The sequence below is a fragment of the Anser anser genome (genome assembly GCF_964211835.1).
Source record: "Anser anser genome assembly, chromosome: 4".
In the NCBI taxonomy this organism is placed as follows: Eukaryota; Metazoa; Chordata; class Aves; order Anseriformes; family Anatidae; genus Anser; species Anser anser.
In genome coordinates, this window is record NC_139724.1 from 74775565 (window position 1) to 74796255 (window position 20691).

Below are 20691 nucleotides of genomic sequence, written 5' to 3' on the forward strand. Positions count from 1 at the left end.
TTCCTTGGCTCTATGCTAGCCACCAAATTTTTCATTAACTCAATTTTGTCTTTTCCTGTGTCACCACAGATAGCAGAAACAGTGTTTAAATACTGTAATACTACTGAAAGAATGAAATTTTAAATACATAAGTTTCTTTTGTAGGTTTATTTGTTTCCTTTGTTTTGTTTTTCCCTCTGCTACATTCAATTTTGCTGGTCTAGTCTGAACTTGATCCCGCTCATAGCTCTGAATGGCTCTGGCAATTATTGCTCTTATCTGATGATTTATTTTTTTTTTTATGCTAAGAGGAGATTCCTAAATTAATTCCTTAGTTTATTTGGGATCCATTTGCTCAGGTGACTTCTGCTGGTCCAAAGCTTTTTGGGCACACACTCAGTCTCAGGAGAACTGAAATTCTGCTGGTGCTTTTCATCATCAAATTGTTATTGCTCAAGTTATTCAGTTATGTAAAGAACAAGTGTAAAATTAATGTGGCTTGATTTACAGACAGGATAATGAGCAGTAAACCAATGAATTATAATACAATAAAAACAACTGTCAGGTGATCCAACTCCCTGGCTAAGCAATTACCTGGGTTATACTTGAATTTCTGATCAATCTGCTAAACACTGCCACTTCCCAACATTTTTACTCACTACTTCATGACAGGATTATCAGATTCTGGAAGCCAGAGCATTATCTTGTGAATGGTACAAAACACAATCAATACTTTACCAAGAAAGGAGGCACGAGTGACTCCATCATAGTGGCATTGTCCATGATTCATGGCATTCTCTCTTTACAATTCCCCCTTTTCCCCCCTCAAATAGCCTGTATTACACCCAATAGTGCATATTCCAAAAAAAAAAAAAAACAAAAAAAGGCAAATCAGAAAAGAATCAGCTCTTCAAAAGTATATTTATTAGCCAGGTTAAAACAAACTTTATGCAGGGTTGATTCACAAATACATACAAAGGACAATCTATGTAAGAGCAGAGAACTCTTTCTATAATCTTTATCTTAATTCTGAAGACATACATAAATATATGGATGTACAGAGGGAGACAGAAGTGGAGAGAGAGAGATGAGCATACATGTGTGAGCATCACACACAATCACTTGGCTCTGAGTACAATTCAGGGTTTTAATAGCACCATATGCTTTGGTTTCTAGAAACAGTAAGGTAGACATGAACACCCCATTCAAATCAATCCCATTACTCATAAGTTTAAAGACAAGCACATATTAAACACCTTGCTGAGTGATAAGAAACTAAAAATGCTTCTGGCACGACATATTCTTGGCCAAGTTCACATTGTCTATGATGCAACAATATATACAGGCCTCTGCCTCTGTGTTTTTAAACAACATGCGCAGTTATAAGTTTGATGCTAACCAATGCATTGAATATGCAATTCAAATTATCTCCTATCTCATATCTCATATCTCTTGCTTTTGTTTAATATTTCCTTCCTGTGCTTTCGATCCATCCCCCCCATTTCTACCTTGTAAAAAAATCCCTCGTACTTGCACCCTATCTGACTTAGCAGATTATATAGTGGGGAGATATCATCTTTACTGTTGTAAAGTTATTGAATATAAGAGCAATATATTCAGGGAGGCAACCTCAGAACAAACCAGTCCTGGAATGCACTTCTCGCAGCAACTTAACAGTTCTTTGCAAAGGAAACATTACTAGTGGGGCTCGAGGAATACATTGCCACTGAAAAGAAGCACAAGCACCGTATCTTGCCACATAACATACAGAAACTCTCATACAAATAATACTTTTATTAAAAACAAACAAACAAACAAAAACCTAGACCATCAGGATTCAAAATTCAGAAATGGAATTAATGCTGCAGGCTTGAAGAAAATCACCCACCCATGGAAATCTGTTTCCTCTGGCACCCTCTAATGAAAAATAAAAAATAAAAAAATAGAAAATAATAATAATAGCAATAATAAAATAAAAAAAAAAACACTATGAATTAAAAGCCCTCAAATCTATGCTAGAAACACAAAGTATGTTCAAAACTACTGTCCATTTCGTATACCCAAAATGGCTGACATTTTTATATCCAAGCAAGCTGCAGCATAATGCAACCCAACACAAGGCCGGATAGGTAACAGCAAAATCCCTTCTTATTAGGGTGAATAATATTTATCATACAGAAAAGGGTTCTTACGTTTTTAATCCCTGTAATATAAATATTCAAAGCAAATATAATTTTAAGCAGGCAATTAAGAGGAGGGTAAAAAAAACAAAACACACCCAACAAACACACACGCTTCAGAATGTCATTTGAAATAAATTTATCTCCATGTTAAAATGGAAACTTATTAAGTTTGCCAAGTGTTTTAATGAGACCTTCTTTTTAGAGCTAACACAGAATCAATGTCTGAAAGAAAGTCCAGCTCATCAGGCTGCAGCAGCAATACTTGCTGACTTACTTCGCCTTTAATAATTTATTGTCTTGACTTCTACTTCATATGAGTTGTCTTGTCTTAACAACAGTAAATACAGCCACAAAGCAATGAGAAATATCAGCAGGATGATGACACTAATTGTACTGTCTTGACTTGAATTGAAATTGCTGAACAGTAAATGAGATTACTAGCCTAAAGATAATCTTAATTTAAATGTGCAGCTGCATTTATCTCATCTCAGATGCAATTCTCTGAAGTGCTTAAAAAAAAAAAAAGAAAGAAAGAAAAGAAAAGAAAACAGGCAGACATCTAATAGAAACCTTTATTTCTGTAGGTTTTAAAGATAATGAAGTGCCCTCGTGTTTTGTTCTATTGTCGTATTTTATAACAATCTTTACTTTGCAGGTCAGAATAGAAAAATTGGGTGATTTCTTAAATTGTCATAACTTTTTCTGTCTTTCATACTCACATCGTATTTGTTTGTTTGTTTATAGACTTTTCTAACATGGAATATCTTTGAAAAATAGAAGAAGATCAAGCAATTAAAATGAAAGATGAAGATGAAATTTCACACGCTTGTGATGTGATTATGGATGGTCTGTCCTGGATCATATAATTTTTTTGTAAGCATTGAAAAGCATTAGAAAAACTCTATGAAAATGATTTAAAAATATTACTTAGTCTACCAATTATAAATAGCAGCTAATATGTCAGTTTTTTCTATTTATTACAAGATTATGTAGACAAGCTTGCTTAGAAGATTCACAAACAGAAATCATGCTTCCAACCTATTTGCATATACTTCTGTCCCCAAAATACATGAGATTTCTCTGAAAACGTTTGTTTGTTTGTTTGTTTTCTTTCTACAACTAGTTAATATATTGAAAACATGAAATTAGTAAGGGCTCCTATGTCCTGCCACATATTGCAGTTTAAGTGTTTGCAGAAACTTGCGGGGCAAGAGGGAGCATCTCAACTGGCACAATGCAAAGCCTCAAAATTAAAAAAAAAAAAACAAACTCAAAGCCATATGAGACAATTCAGAATTGATGAAAATCTTGTTTTCAAGTTTTAAAATGAAGATTTTAACCAGGTTAGAGAGTCAACATCTTTGTGAAAATATCTCACACCTTCTTCAGGCTCTCTTCCAAATTTCCTATATCCTTATCACTGTGAAGTAATATTATTTACTATTATCTAGTAAAACTTATTATTATTTATTACTTCTCAGTAGTTAGGGTATATTTTCTGTACTTCAAAAGTCCTCAAGCACGTTTCTTTCCAGTGTAAATTGAATCAGGGCTGAGCGTAGCTCCATTTGGAGTGTAAAATGAGATTTTCAACTGCAAAGACTCTTGTATACAACATAACTTGGAGCATATATGGTATATTAGAAGTTCTAAGTGGTCATCACTTCAGCTCTCTTTTCCCCACAAATGAATTCACACCTGAATTTTATGTCTGTTAATGCAATAATTCTGCTCACATGAAATATCAGTTTGAAGAGTAATAAACTAGGAGTGTTGTAATAAAACAAAAGGGTGTTGGAATTTGGCCAATTAGTAACTAAAACCACAATAGCACTTTAACCTAAGTACAGAGATATGCTTACAGCATATATATTCTGTATTCTGATAGATTCTAAAGTCCCTCTGCAGTTAATAGGGACAGGGCACTTCGAGGTCACTATAAAGTTATCTTCAAATACATGTGTAAAGCACATCGGCTGAACCACCCACTAAAAATTCCTGTTTTTCCCATTAACTATTGGAACATTAAGGCCAGTTCTGATGTAGGCTTCCCCATTGTGAAAGCTGAAAACAGAATGAGATGAATCATGCTGCTTCTGCAAAGGTCAGCTGGCTGAGGCTTTTTGGAAGACCAGAAGACCGATAGCTACTTTGGGGTTGGGCATCTAATAACCCTTGATACGTGAACTTCACTGGTATAGATGCATAAAATCCTCACAAGACGTCTTACGTCACCAACATCTCCCATTATCCCTTTCCTGTTTTCAAAGCAAGAAACTACAAGCATTCTGGTGAATGTCGCTTCCTATGAGACGTGTGTCTCCCAACAGGTTGCAATGCTGGTCATGCAGACTCAGCCACGGCAGAAGGTGGCCTCTTTCACTCCGCTATTGTTAGTGCTGTCAGAATACAAATGCTGCCCTGCGTTTCCACATTTGAATGCTTTCGCATGTAGCTCTGTGTGCCTCAATATGCGGGTTTGTATTGATCTTCATTTGAAAAGCAATGCTTTTGCTAACTGATAATCTTTTATGCCTTCAAAATCCCAGGCTGGCATTTAACAACAGACTCCAGGAGACTATGGAAGTACTGAAATGTAAAGGTCAAGGACAAAACAGACACTTTCATGAATTGCAGCTCTCACATCATGTTCCTTACAAACATGTTTTTTGAATTTGCAAGATATGTTGGTGCTGAGCAGATGTAAGAAAACTGCCTTGGTTTGTCATCTGAATTACATTAAATAAAACATTTTTTTCCACCTAGCTCAGAATGCCTTACTGCTCTATCCATCCATGGTGCTGGCTTTGAATTTCCCATATCTCATAAGACATGCACACCAATTCTGAAACATTTACTTTCTCACAACTCACAAAAAGCAAATGCAAACTACGTTTCATGTTGTGATAGAATGTCCCAAGATGGATGAATCAAAGTCTCCAGTGAAAAATACAGTTGTTTTCTATACCTTTGGTGGAAAAAGTGTTTGGAGGGTATACGAATGAAATCCATTTCTCCAAACTTACACAAACATTGAGATCAACTCGTCCTTCCCCAATCACAAAAACAAAACAAAAGCAAAACACAACAAGAAAATAACTTATACGTAATAATAAAATCCAATCTATGTCTTCCCTCCCAGATGGATCCAGGTTCTATCCACAAGGATCAATCAACTTGCAGTCTAGATTTACTTTCTTTAAAAAACTGTTCCCTCTGGGTAGATGCAATTGCATGTGGAAGCAATTGCAATTGTGGAAGCAAGCAGAACTCATATTTTACTAGAATAATATCCTGTTACTAATACTTGCTCCCTTGACATTTTTTTCTTGCAGAACATGCATTTATAAAGCAGAATCATTATTTTTAATTCTCCTACTAATATTATGATATCCAATGGCATGTTCTAAGTAAGTGCAAATAGTCTCTTAATTCAGCAGAATTATTATGCTGAATATATTATGCTGAGCATTATATAATTATTAATACTGGTGACTTTATTTTTCTATACATTCTCCACTTCTTTAATGACTGCATTAAAGTTGTTCTATTGGTTTTAAATCTGTAATTCTTCGAAAGCAATTCATATAGATATTATGAATTACACTTAATACTGACATAAGGGTAAGGAGATCTGTGTACACGTACTAAATAACAGGTCCACCATCATGCCATCTGTGGAATTAAATACAGGAAAACTTACATGTAGATGTAGTCATTTTTTTCTTTCCTCACACATTTCCAGTTTTCACTATATATTTCTATAGTCTACTCTTTTTTGCTCTCTTCTTTAAAGAAAAAAAAACCTATCAGTATAGCATTACATATTTAGAAGACTGCTTCCATTTAGAGATCTGGTTGGTGGTCCTTGAGTAATTCTTTCATGACTATTTGTAAAGATATACTTTACAGTGAATCAAGGATATGACTCACCTAATTAATAGGCATGAAGTGTCAAAATAAATAACTTAATTCAAAACATTTAGTCTTTCAAACTGACCTTCTTCTGTACCACCAACATCCACAGTTATGTTAACATATGAGGCAGCTGGGAGTTGCCAGAAAGACTAACAAACAGAAGGGTGGAGGAGGAGATGTAAAACAAAAACAAATCTGAAAATCTCTCCATTTCCTTGCAAAAAATAATTTCCAATAGAAACACTGGACAGTTGAATAACATCTTCTTTCAGGAAATGATGGAGGCTATATTGAACATTTTAGGTCGTTATGATTTCTGAGGATTTAAATATGAAATACGATCATATATATATATATCTTTATTAGTCTTCTGTTCCACTAATCACCTATCCTGTTTCTCTTCTTTACTTCTCCTGATGTGCTGTGTGCTTGTATGTTCCAAAACAATAATCTCTGTCATATCTAATTATTTTTTTCTATAGGAAATAGATGAAAAAGAGCCATTAATATTGTTAATTTACATATGATGACTAGAGCAGAGACAGATTAAGGATTGGATTAATTTCATCTAAACATAGCCATGCAAAATTGATGTATCAAGCCTGAACTAATTATCTTGACTGTCTTTGCAAACAACCAAGGGGAAGGCCTTTCCAGGATTCCTCCCAGAAGTGAACTCCAGAATCCACTTCTGGAGAAAATTCAGCTGAATGCATGGGATCCTAAACAAGCTTAGATTTGACCCTTGCATTTCGGATCGTTAGAGTCTGGAGATGAATTCCACCCTCTGTGATGCTAAGGTGCTACTTGCTTAAGAAGGTCCTAAGAGCTAAACAACATTGTCGTGGTACGGAAACAAAAAGCACCATGTCTTAAAAGATGTGTAGTACAAAATATAGTTGAATCTTTCAGGAGGAGCTTGTGTTGCAGGAAATTAAATAAATAAACACCTAAAAACTGATTATTTTCCTTTCATTAACTCATAGAATTTCATCCACTATCATGCAATCATAACATAGGATGTGTGCTATGGAAATAACAAAGAACTAATAGTGTCCAAGTCAGCAAGCTTTGAAGTGAAGAAGAGGTAGACTAGGCTTTACAGAAACAGGACTTCATCTGCTCTTGGTCTACTGCAATATCCTCTCTGACACTTTGAATTATATGACTCTGATCCCGAAAAATTAAGGGGTGCTCTTTGGACAGTAAAGGCAAACTCCAAGAAAGAACACTGAAAATAGTATTACATGGATTTTTTTCCTTTCTTGCCTGAGGAAAAAGCCTCCATTGCACACAGCCTTCACAGCATCTATAAAAACACATGCGTCCCTGGGGCTGCAAGGCAAGGTTCTTTTTTACCTCTCCCTTTACATCAAGTTTCTAGCACTGTTCTGCCACTGTTCTTTTTTTTTTTTTCCCTCTCTCTCCAAGCTCACTCTTTTTTCCCTCAGTTTCTTAACCATGAACTAATGTAACAGCCTTTCCTTTTTATATTTTATTTTACAATCTACTTCTGTGGCTTCAAAAGCTCACCTGCCACTGGAGTTACTCTGAGTCAACAGGTCCTGACAAGAGACATGAGATGGATCAAATGTTCCTCTACCATTTCTGTCTCTCTCGTATTTACCCTAGTTCATCCTCACCTACTTTATATGAGTGAAATGATCCATGAAAATATGTAATGTTTCCCCTGTTACACCCTAAGTTTTGATTGTATGGAAATCTTGTTTCCTCCACCTGTTATCATTCTCATGTCCTTGGTAACCCCATAGCAATAATGTCCTGTGGGCCTTCTTTTTATACATCTTACATGGATTCTGTCCATATCTTGAGAATTTCTTCTGATTCCTCTTCTGTTCTGCATGCTAAACTCACCTGTCTTCTGCTGGGAGTAAAACAGCTTGACTACTACTAACAGCAAATTTACCACTCCCTATAAGACTTACCAGAAGAGAGTAACTATCTTACTAACATATGCACTATCTATTCTATGGAAACTAGTATGATTTTTATCAAAATATATTTATGAAGAAAGAGAGCGTCCCAACTTTCTTGGCAAGGAGCAGATTAAAGAATAAATAAAAAATGAAAGAGCAAAATCAAAAATGCAGGACTTAAAATGTCATAACACAGCTGAAAATACTATTTCAAGACTATCTCAGACTTCTGTGTGATCTTTTAGACTGCTTTAGCACTTGGGAATTTTGCCCGAGATCAGCTCTTCGCTCACTTCTCCTATCGCAGCAATGTTAAATAAAATCTCCCTAGCACCCTCTTCTTTCCCACTTTCCCGTTCAGCAGAGAATGGCACCTCCATGTTATTTAAATACCTGTGTGTATAGAAAGGAACGTATTCACTACTGTGTCTTCAGTGATTGCCTGCAGCAAAGGTAACAGTGGTACTTAGTGCATGCATGGGGTAGCCTAGCAGTGGTCAGTACTTACAAGAAGCCTCCAAGAGCAATCAAGGTTGTTGCAGAAAGTGGTGGCGTTGACTTGAGATCACAGTAGACCTGCTTCTCTTCATGCTAACAGTAAACTAAAGGCTTGGCACGAACACACACCTTACTGATACAGTGGTGAGCTATTACACAAACTACTATCAAATGACATAAAATCAACTTGACGTCAAAGAAGGTTGGCAAGTGTTGGCAATGAAGAAGGCAAGCGTTGCAAGAAAAAGAAGACAGAAATCCTGGTCTTGTAATTAAGACATAGCTGAAGAATAGACGTCTTGCATGACTTGGGACATGTCATTAGATTTTTCAGACATGGTTCTATCCAAGTTCATTGTTATTCTACCTGATGGGACTATCTGTGTAGTAAGAAATGATTTAATGGAACTATCAGGAGAAAGTCTTCTTTCCTGTAGCCTAACTCTTCATATTTACAGTTAGACTGATAAAATACCCTTTATTCATTGCCTAGTTAATGTTCTTCAGAGCAGAATTCTTTCTTTAGGATGTTGCAATGTCTACTTCAATGTGCCTCCAAAATGCTTCTGGTAATTCCATTAAAAATCCCTATTTTCACAACACTCTGATTTGTTTAATTATTTTTCCCTAACCAAATTTTTATCCAATATTCGTATTGGTCAATACTTCCATATTTTCCAAATGCTGTCATATCTTTTTGAAACTGCTACAACCTTTTAAAGGGTAGCTGCATTGTATCAATAACTAAAAAAAAATATTGCAAATGAGATGCTTTCTATGCTTTGAAGGGAAGAGGGATGTATAAAACTCATCATTTTTTTTTAAAAAGTACATCTTAGGAGGCACATGGAGATATTCTTCTGTTGCTGTTTTAAACCTAAGAAGAAAAGAGAGAGGGAAAGACACAAAAAATAGGGGGGAAAGGAGAGGAAGACAATAACAAAGAGAAAGAGAAAGTTAAGTGAAATAAATATCATGAAAGTGGCAGAAAGTGGAAGGAAACTATGTTAATCTCCAAACCACTTCTGAAAGCAATGTAAAGTTCATTCAGGTTTTACTAGAATACCTTTTCTCAGTTTCTTTTTTCCCTTTTTGATTCCCTTCCATCTAGCTTCCATTTGTGTATGCTGGTGCAAACCAAACCGTTAAAATCCTAAGCTTTTCTTGTTTTGGAATATATGTCCTCACAACTTAATATTTCAACTTCAGTTTTCCATGATGACTTTAATTTCTTTCCCACGTCCTCTTGACAATTATCGGCAGATAAGAGAAAACAGTATCAATACCTTTATTAGGGTCATTTTACAAGTCCCATGCTATTCGCGTCCCCAGCTGTTTTCTTAATAACCCTAATACTTTTAAATTTACAATGCTACTTTGACTTTTATCCAAGAGTTAGCAGCTACCAAGGAGATGTCCTTAAGCTAACCTGTTTGCACTTGGCCAAATTATGTTTCACAAAATCATTATTTTCACTCTTTACTGTGAAGAATAAGAGCTTGCCAGAAGCATGCTGCTAAAACCTTTCAATTTCTAACCACAGCGAGCATCACACAATGTCTCCAGAATTATTTATTGATCTGCCACAGAGCAACACATATACAGCATAGACTAAACTTACGCTTTCTTCCATGGCCGTAATCCTCTGATACAGGATACACCCACCTTGCAAATAAGGAAATCATGAGGTCTGTAGTCTTCTACTAACTTCATTTAATTAGATTTTGCTTTTCAAAATAGCTATTGACGGACCAAAACCCCCAGACTCCACAAACAGGAAATAGAGCTATGCTTCTAATATAATGGAGCAGTGCCCCATCCAACAGAGTGATGTTGTAGAAGTTGTATGGAAATTGGAATTCTTATTTCAGAAAAGAATTCTCTGGAGATGCAGAGAACAGTATTTTTGAACAAATACCATATTACTCATCAAACAGCAATGCCACAGTTTTCTAGGAAAACTCAAGCTACCATTCACTTACCAAATACTTTCAGTCTCCCAGAGCTATCTGTAATGCTTTCACCATAAGCAAGCAGTGAAAAAGTGAATAGGGAGTTTGGGAAGTTGACATCACCAGAATTTACCCCAAAGTAAGATTTTTGATCCTAATATTTTCCCATGGAAAATGTTATACTGGGAAATTTCCAATCAATTTAGGTCATCCTCTTTTCAGGGGCTGAGCCCCTCTGGGAATCAAAGGGGAGACAGATCCAGAAGTCAACGTTCCTTCAGACCATACATCAGTATCAGAGGTAACTTGCACTCATGAGTTATCATTTTCAAAGCAGCCATCAGGAAGCCCAGTCTAGGTACCAAAAAAAGGCTGCAAACCTTGATTAGGGCCATGCATTAAAAAAAAAAAAAAATCATACAAATTATTTAGCATCAGAACAAAAGGCAGGACCCTGAAGCTTACCCACAAGCTTTCTTTTCTTTTTCTTTTTGTCATCTTTCAACTACGGACAGCCTCATTCATTATATAACAGATTTATCTCACAGCATAAGTCACTGAGCAGTGGTTATGATCAAAGGCTTAAATATTGAAGTTTAATTGTAAGACATGTTATACTTTGACCAACACTATCATTTAACCTGAAAGCTTAAACCCTCCTGTTGTATTCAGCCATTCACTTCAGGAATTTCCTTTTTTAATTTTTATTTATTTACTTTTCCTTCCAGTTTCATCACATCTACTTTGCACAACCAATTCTTTGTCTCTAAACTTTGGTAGGGTAGGATAGTGACCTACTTAACCTCCTGAGGTCGTTCCAGCTTGTATTTTATAATGACTGAATTTCTTTACATTATCTGTTCAACATAATCATTTTAAAAGTACTGTTCTAGTTTGGATCAGAAAAGCAGAACTATCTGACTACTGAAAACCAAAGATTTTTGGTTTATTCTCCTTAGAACATATTCTTCAAGCTTAACCAAGCAGTTTGCAAGAATCAAAAATTAAATGCAATTGCAGCCAATGTAAAACAGAGGAGAGAATGGAGACGGCTGCCATTTAAGTAGTAAACTCACCTAAACCACAAAATAGACAGACATTATTATTATTAAAGGTCAAAGGAAAAGACAACACGTTTAAAATAGTGTTAAGAAGTGAAGATGGGATATTCAGTTTTGCACTGATTTATGCTAGAAGTAAGCTATACCAGCTTAACAGTTGCATTCTTTCTGTTAGCAAAAGAACAAAAAAAAATGTAACAAAACCCAACAAAAAGCCGACGGACTGTTTCTGTGAAGCACATAGAATGAGATAGATGATTTACAAGCTTGAAATTCAGATCAGTGGAGGGTGTTTTTATATAGCTAGTGTAAAACTTTACAAATTATTGTTTAGTCAATTCTTTCTCCTACTGTGTACAATTTTTCAGCACCATATCTCTTTTCACTTCCTTCCTCCCACATAATAAATCAGAAATATTTTCTGGCATTCTCCAGCGACAACAGATGCAACTTACATTGCTTTCTGATAATGCTGAAAAGTACCTTAAGCAGTAAATATTCAGCTCCACTGCCAACCACTCTGTTTTTCTATTCTATCTATATATATTTATTCTTATATATATATGTATATATAAACTATGAATTTCCTCATATGCACACACATTTAGATATATCCATCTATTGTAACATAACAACCCTATTTTTAAATGTTTATTTCTGTGGTTATAAAATACAGACAATTAAAAAAAAAAAAAAAAGACATTTTTAATTCAAGTATTAAAGGATCTTAATTTTTGGCATGAAGTCACCACCCACGTAAATTTATGGTCTGGAAACCTTTTCACATAGTCCCTCAGCCAGTTTGATCTGGGCTGCAAATTTTCACAGCCTGCCACCCCTCTCTGCAGCTCCTTATGAAGCTCCAGAAAAAAACCACAGGGGTTTCAGGCGCTGCTTTTCAGATGCAGCTCCAATCCATCTCTCACTGTAACTAAGATAGGTAAGCTGTGAAATCTAACCTCAAAGCCCCTTTTGCCTGTAAAAGTTGTTATTTTTGCAAGCAACTGGTGAACTTTTTTTTTTTGCTTTTTTTTTTTTTCCTAAACTGTTGCTATTGGTATTTCAAAAATATAGAATTCATTTATACAGTTTGAGTGCCACAGTTGTATCACTGTTCCTAACAACTCACTAGGCACTGTACACTGGGGAACATGTAAAATCCATAGGAATTATTTCCATAAGATAAAATACACTGCAACCTCATAGCAAAGCTTTGTTAGGAGATACATATGAATATACAGGCATCTTGTCAGAAAATTTGATGCTAATTTTTTAAAGATTCTTTAGTAATCAAAATAAAGATTCTGATATACAAAACCAGTAAGCTTGGAAGATTTGGAAAAAGAAACAAAGTATAAAATGGGGTAAAAGCAGGATAATTTCTGCAATAAGTATCAAAACATTAAAATGTTATGAGGACCACAACTAATCCTAGCTATTAAAATAATTAAGAACTTATCTTTTGTTTTCTTTTCATTTTAAAAGTACCTTCTCATTTTAATATCAAAATGCCTTGGTAAAATAATTTCTAGTAAGTTCTGCTTATTGCAGTATTTTCCTTTCAGCTCCAGCACAACAGAAGAAAGGACAGGAGTTGTTAAGAGAAAGAATCAAGCACAAGAAATATTTACTTAAAGAAAAGATGAAAAGAGGAAGAAATCTACAGACATTACACAAAGCACCCTTAGTTGTGATGAAATATCAGCATAATTTTAACCTATTAAGAAATATGAATAAACCTTTCGCCTGGAATCAGCAACATGCCCAGCATTCTTGGCAAAAGGACAAGACGCTAAAAGCTGACTCTTTCTTTTCTTTCCCAAGAAAAAGGAAGACACAGTAATTCTGAAAAGCAACAATTTGAATGTGACCCCATGACTGAGATGGCCATTTACAGTTTACTACCTTATTTATTTATTTATTTATTTATTTATTTATTTAATATATTTATTTATTTTAACAGCACTATAGACTTTATACGTGGTTCAACCAAATGTTGTGAGTGGTAATGGAAATCCAGTCTGGGTTGAAAACTTCTTGGAAACACCATGTCCCAATGGACACGGCATTAGACATGGTAAAATAACTTTGGGTATTACTGTCGTCTTCTGTGACTTTGAGTAAAATAACAGACAGTACTTAGCTTCTTTATCTGCAAAATTCAGTAGTGATATTTCTTATCCTTTGGCATGTATTTTGACATCTCTAGATAAAAGGCATAAAGGCAGATAAGTAATATTAAATTCTTTATTTGTGATGAATGCAATTATCTTCATCCACATAACTTTCTATGTTTTTTTTTTTTATTTTATTAGAGTAGTTAGGTATGGAGAGAGTTACAAAATCAAACTTTATATTATGCTAAGTGATATTATTTTAGAAAAAGAAAGAATAAAGGATTATTATACTTGACAGTTCCAAGGGATAATTCATCCCATCACAAATTGGTATCTTAAAAAGTCTATGATCTTTTTTTCCTCTGTGTATCTCTCTATATGACTATGATTATCTTAAATTAGGTGCCTAATTTTTACACAGTTGCAGTTAGCTAATAAGTACCTTATCCACACAAAAAGTCAGAATTTGGGGCTTAATCTCAAAGCTTAGGGGTTGTAAACCGTAAAAGTGCGGAAGTTTGTAGTATGCAATTTTTTGGCTAAACACATTAAATAAGGAGTGTGAATTTTCTTTATTTTTCCAATTCATTGATGTGATGATTTGGGGAGTTGGATTTTATTGCTGGTGTGTTACAAAATCGTATTTTTAACTGGAGGGGGATAAAAGCATAACAGAGATTATCATGCATCATCTTGATCTGCATATTGGAAGAGCTTATTGCCAATATTTTATTTTGGCTATGGATTTTGGCAACTAAGACACAACTAACTCTCTTAGTTGTCTTGAGGAGCTCATAATCATTGAGCCACTGCTTGAGGGACTTCTGCGGAACATCTGTGTCAGTCCTTTCTTCCTTATCAGAGGAACAAAAGTGCAAAAGAGAGATTGATGTAATTATTTTTTGGGTGAATCAAGCTGTTTTTAAAATTTCCCATTAATTTGTTTTAAATTAAAATTAAAATTTGTTTTCAGTTTAAAAAAAAAAAAAAACAACACACACATTCCATTTTTCTCTCTGCATTTCTATTTAACTTTAAAATCTTAAAGAATTCATGTGCATATAGTTAGCTGCTTAGCTACCTAAAGAAATTCCTCACTATATAATACAAACTTCTTCCAGAAACAGAAAATAACAAGCATTCGAGTGAACAAACTGGATATAAAACCTGGGCACACATATATGCATATAAACTCTCTTATAAATAAGCCATAATTTCCCACTCATTTACAAATAAACATAATTGTCCATTCTTAGAGTTGTCTCCCCATTCCAGCTGAACAACTCAGCTACTCAAAGTAACGAATACTTTCTAATATTGCTAATCTGGCTAGAGCCAATATTTGTTCTGCAGCAATAGTTTATATTGTTTTCTTCTCAACCATTTTTTAAACTGTTATAGAGACATTTTTGTATTAAAAAATAATGGATTTAAAAGTAATTCAACATTTATATTCTGATCACATTATCTATCGTATATCCGAAGGCAAGCATCCTGCTGATGGTGAAGGGCTAAAGGAAACAATACTGTTTATCTTGAATTACAATGGCTAAACCGAAGCTGTTTGGGGCTGGAAGGAGCCTACTGCAGCCTTTACTGAGATGCAGTCAGGACACTGATGCAAGCACCAAGCAGGTGACAACTGGAGGTGTAAGCACTGGCTGTTTGAGCACCCCACGACTCAGCAGAGGACACACAATGTCTCACTACCACTCCCACCCCTCTCACTGTTCCCTAGGGTTGCACTGCTGATGGGGTTAAAGCAATTGCTGATGGTGTTTAAAACCTGTGCCTGCATCCTAACAACGCTGTGATAGTCCTGGCTTCCCTTTCCCTTCCCTGGGGGTCTTTGAGCAGTCAGGAAAGCTCTGGAAAAATCGTTCTGCTACGTGTAATTATACCCCTGCCAAGCCAGTACTAGTAAATAACCCAATCTCAGAGCTTCAGGGCGACTCTGTCTTTTAGGTACTGACCCTAAGCATTGGCAATCTATAAATCATAAGGGCACACACTCATACAGAGGAGAGCTGAATGATGAAATCAAACAGCACAGGTATTAAATGCCATACACCAATATCACAGATATCACTTTACATCTGTATAATGCACTGAAATGTATTATCATTATACACATATGCAGAAATAAATTTGCAGGTTATCTTGGATGGCCTAAGTGCTGAATGCAGTGCAATAAGCACATCCCTTCATCTCCTGGCTGCCCTCTTGCTGATGCAGCCCAGGGCACAGTTCTGGCTTTTTGGCTACAGGGATGTGCTGCTGACTCAACGTTAAGTCTTTTCCTCAGCCTGCCTGCTGCTGCCACTAATGGAAGACTACCCAAACAGAAAAAAATTAAATATTTGTTCTTCATCATCATCACCAACATCAGAAAGAAATCTACTTGAACAAGTGAGAGACTGGGAGGTCTTTGTCTAAGAAAAAGTAAATGCAGCTGCACTACATTTAGCTACATTACAGGAAAACATAAAACAAGGAAAATTCCCAGAAGAAAATAGTGCTGGTCCCTACATCTGAATCATTTCGTGGACTAACACAATAACCAGTAATTTGCATGACTCCATTTTAGCACCGAGGTTTTCAGACTGCTTGCCCTGGTAATTATTATCTGCCATTCAGATAGTTTGAACAGAAAAATTAACATAATCATAGTCCTAGCAAACCCAGTCAGTGCTACTAAAAAGTTAGAACTTTGCACCTTTATAGTTGTATTAATATATTTTAATTGCCAGGCACTCCACATTATCTGATTTTAGTCAATTATCCCCACTTGTTTTCAATACTGCCTGTAATTTCTATTTTTGCATTTCTAATATACCACCAAACATCTTGAAAAAGTAAAAAGCTATGTATTCACACAAATCAAAATAATTAAAAAAATAAAAATGTTAAGCCTATTAAAGTAAAACTATTTAAAGGTATGTTTTAAATATAAGCCTGTCTTGGACGTTTCAATGGCCTTTTTTCTCCCACACAGTCTATATTTTTGCAATTCTTTTACATAGGTATAAAAGCGAATCTGAGAGACTCCACTCAGAAATTGTAATGTCCCCCTATTGCTTCTGGGTTTTTCTCCACCAAAAAGATTTGCAGCCTTCTACATTGTTTAAAGTCATGTATAGCTTTATCATCCAGCCAAGCAAATAATCAGAATTTGGCTGGACAGCAAAGTCATTTTTCAAATCCTGCAGCTACCTGCCTCAGAAAGATGATCGGGCCTGGAGACTTCATTTTAATTAGTCTCTCTTCTCCCTCAGGCTGATCTTCCCTTGATTCAAAGAGGGTCAGAAACTGACCTCATCCATGACTGCAGAGATTGTTTGGAAATTCTAATAATAATTCACCTGAAGTTTGGATTAACAGACTCAAATCTTCTCAAATGTCAACCATAGACTGTATTCAGTTAAGAAAACAAACAAGCAAAAAAACAAAACACAATAACTTTCTTTTTTAAGCTATTCTTGCTCCATGAGACAAATCGTTTCTTACCCAATACGCGTGCTAGAAATGCTACAAATACACGCCTTCAAAAAAATTTGTTGATGAAAGTCAGCAATAATACAGTATTTCATATTGAAAGATACATCTGGTCTACCAAATCACGTTCCTCAGTTCACTTCAGTCATCTGATGATGATCCTTACCACACGTGCTTTACTTGATGATTAATAATGCTTATCACTTCCCAGTGAGCCTTATCTAACAATGGCCAATAGTCCACGGTGCGTACAGACCACGTTTTTGCCAGGAGCAAGCAATGATCCTCTACCAAAATAACACTTTTCTAGGTAAAAAGGTTGGATGGGGCTTTGGGCAACCTGGTCTAGTGGGAGGCATCCCTGCCCATGGCCGGGGGTTGGAACTAGGCGGTTTTTAAGGTCCTTTCTAGGACCAAAGCATTCTATGAAAAGAAAATAATGTTATATGTAATCCAGCCCTGTGCCCGCGCTAACCAACTGAAACATCTCAAACTGTTAGCAACTCTTCCCCATCTTCCCCAAGACAGGTATCTTAAAGCCATAAAAAAATAAAATTATCTAATTAAACTTAAATTGATAAAATTAAGTTTCCAGTGGACAGCACTGATTTCTCAGCCATGCAGGTGGCAGAGAAAACAGCAAAGTTGTCCATCATTCCTTCAAGAAAGTAAAACTCTTCACTGCAGGACACAGCTTTTTATCGCTTAGCTTGAAACTATAGGGAGAAGAATAACCACAGAAAATAACAAAAAATGTCTATGCTCAGTAAACATATAAAGAAGTCTAAGGAATATGTAAACATGTAGATACACTGAGATAAAAACACAGATATAGGGAGATAAGGAAACATCTCTGGAGAAGAATGTCAAGAATATTAAACATTAATAATGCAAAGTCTATCTTACAGACAAAAGTATTTTTACTCTGAAAAAGGATTGAGGAAAAATAAATAGTTCATAGCAGCTGTTTGCCATATTAAAGTAAAAGAAAATGGTTGGAAAAATCTTCCAACTAAATAAGCAAATTGAATACTGACATTCCTAGCATCAAAGAGACTTCTTCCAACAGGTTCCCATGGTCTGTAGGCCACCTGATGCATGCCTATGCTGTGCATTAGATGACAAAGAAAATCCATTTCACAATTCAGAGAAGAAAAAAAAAATCTGAATCTGGGAACAGCAATCAGAATGTAGCATTAACATCTCCCAGCGGTCACCTCCCCTCCCCTACCATATCTTCAACTATTATTATTTTGAAACACTTTACTGAAGAAAACTCTCTGGGCGACTCTAGCTGAACTGTTGTGTAAGCCAAGCTGGGAACCAGCTGGATCTGCACTTCTCATCGTCCTCTGGGCTGCTTTTCTGTGCCGATCTTCTAACCTGCATCCAGAATTTCAACAGTGGAGCTGCGCGTCAGAAAAGATTGCTGCTCTTCCACCTCTCTTTGGCACACAAACCTATTTTTCATACCGACCCCCAAACCTGAATCCAGAATAATTTTATGGAAGTAAATAGCTTACTCAACCTGCCGATCGAGCATTTATCTTCTGGAGGCAGCTTAGGCGTTGGTGACTGGGAGCAAAGAGCTGCTCTCACGTTTCAGCTTTTCCTAGTAGCTGTGTAAATTATGATGAAGCTGTTTTCCAAGTCATACTCTTTCATCTTTCAGCATAAGAAATTCTCATTTGAGAAGAGATTATTTTTGTTGTTTTTCTTAATCCAGACTCCTAAATTAAGTCCTCCTGCAGTTAGGTCTATTTTAAATTCTTTCTCATGTGTAATAGGATAAATCCACGTGAGAACGCTGTTTCAATTTAACCGATCACGATTTGATTTAGTTGAATGCAACCTTGCTTTATTTCCATTTATCTCGTTACAGTTTAAGTTAATGGGGAATTGACTGAAGAAGTGGCTGAGCTGCACAGACGCCAACAGCTGTAGTGATTTAAGAGGATCTCCAGCCGCTCTGTCTGTCCCTCTGCTAAATATTACTGCCCCTAGAAATTCGACAAAAGTGCTTAAGCCTTGGCCACCATGGCTGACATTTGTGTAGTGTTAATGCAAGTTCATCTTCACTCGTTTTCTCTGTTTACCTACTAGATTTGTGATAACCCCCAGCAAGGGACACCACAAAGCATAGACACTGCCACATATAAAAGCGGCTCGAGCTGGCTGATCAGATCTGACACACCACACAGGGGACCTTCTAAAAACTGTCCTTCCACAGACATCAGAAAAGTACCTCGTATTTCTCAGTCTCCGTAATTTGTTACATATTTCACATATCACAACAGGTTTATCTACATGCACTGCTCTGCCTGGATTCCTTGCTCTGAGGGAAACTCTGTGCCTTGTACCTGCCAAGTTCATTTTAGCTAATTCCAACCCCCAAAATGTTAACGGGTAAAAAACAATCCTAACTGAGGGATTCAATTCCTGATTCCAAAAATATGAAACAAACTTAGAGAAGAGAAGCATTTAGCATAATAAAACCTTAGAAAAGATCTCCCTTGCAAGGTGCCAAATCGAATTCCTTTGTGAACTCCCCTGAAAGAGAAGGTGAGGGACACGCCATCCCTCAGCAGGCCGGCACCTTTCCAAACCAATCGTTAAAACAGACAAGGAAGAAGGTGACTACTGACTTAACACATCAAGTCCAGGACTGGTTTGTTTTGAGAAGTTCTGTGTACCTGGACACTTCTACGCTTTCGCACTCAAGACAGGAGACCAGAAACACGCTGGCTGGTTTCAAATTTTAGAATCGTCTTCCTGCCGTTCACAACATTTTCATGTTTGGTGGGGTGTTTTTATGAAATGAATGTGTATCTCTCCAAAGCTATCATTTCGCTGTCAGATCTCCCAAGACTATTCATGGCATCGTACAGGTGATCGCTTATGCATGCAAAGTACTTTTTTTTCCAAAGCCATCCTCCCACCAACATTTCAGGGCTCATGATGTCATAGCAACTACCTAAACTTCCAGAAAACAGATCTGCCTCAGAGCCCATCTGTCACAACTCCGTCTAAAATTACATTAGTGACTCTTCGGAGAAAACAAGGCTGAATATGAAGCTTGTATCATTAAAGAAAAAAAATATTTTCTGAACAGACACACTGAAACTGCTTGGGCAAACTTAGGGAAGCTGGAACGGAAGATCTAAAATATCTACAGATTTTTATATTAGCTCTAGAAATAGGTGACACTTGTGAAATGTAAATAGCTATCATGGTTAAAAATACTGTTAACCACTACTTACCAAAAGCTCCTGATACTACAGTAGACTTCATTGTTTTTGTTGGTGGACTTTTATTTTCTATGAAATTCTCTTTTTCCTTTAGATTTTTTTTTCCATATATTACAAAAATACCTTCATGTAATTATGGGCATCTAATTGCTTTGGGGCTCCAGCATCATTTCACATTGTACCCTTGAAAACACTTGCTGCCTGAGGGCTATTATTCTTTAGGTTTTACAGAATTATTTATTGCCTAGAGTTTATTTTTTTAACTGATTAGCTGACAAAGCTATATTGTGCAGAAGAAAATAA

At 36.0% G+C, this 20691-nt stretch overlaps 1 protein-coding gene across 15 annotated transcripts in view; it reads right to left on the reverse strand.

The window, feature by feature from the left end:
* CTNNA2 (catenin alpha 2) overlaps positions 1–20691 on the reverse strand; it is a 476933-nt gene that overhangs the window by 218300 nt on the left and 237942 nt on the right. The gene's annotated exons all lie outside the window — the stretch shown is intronic.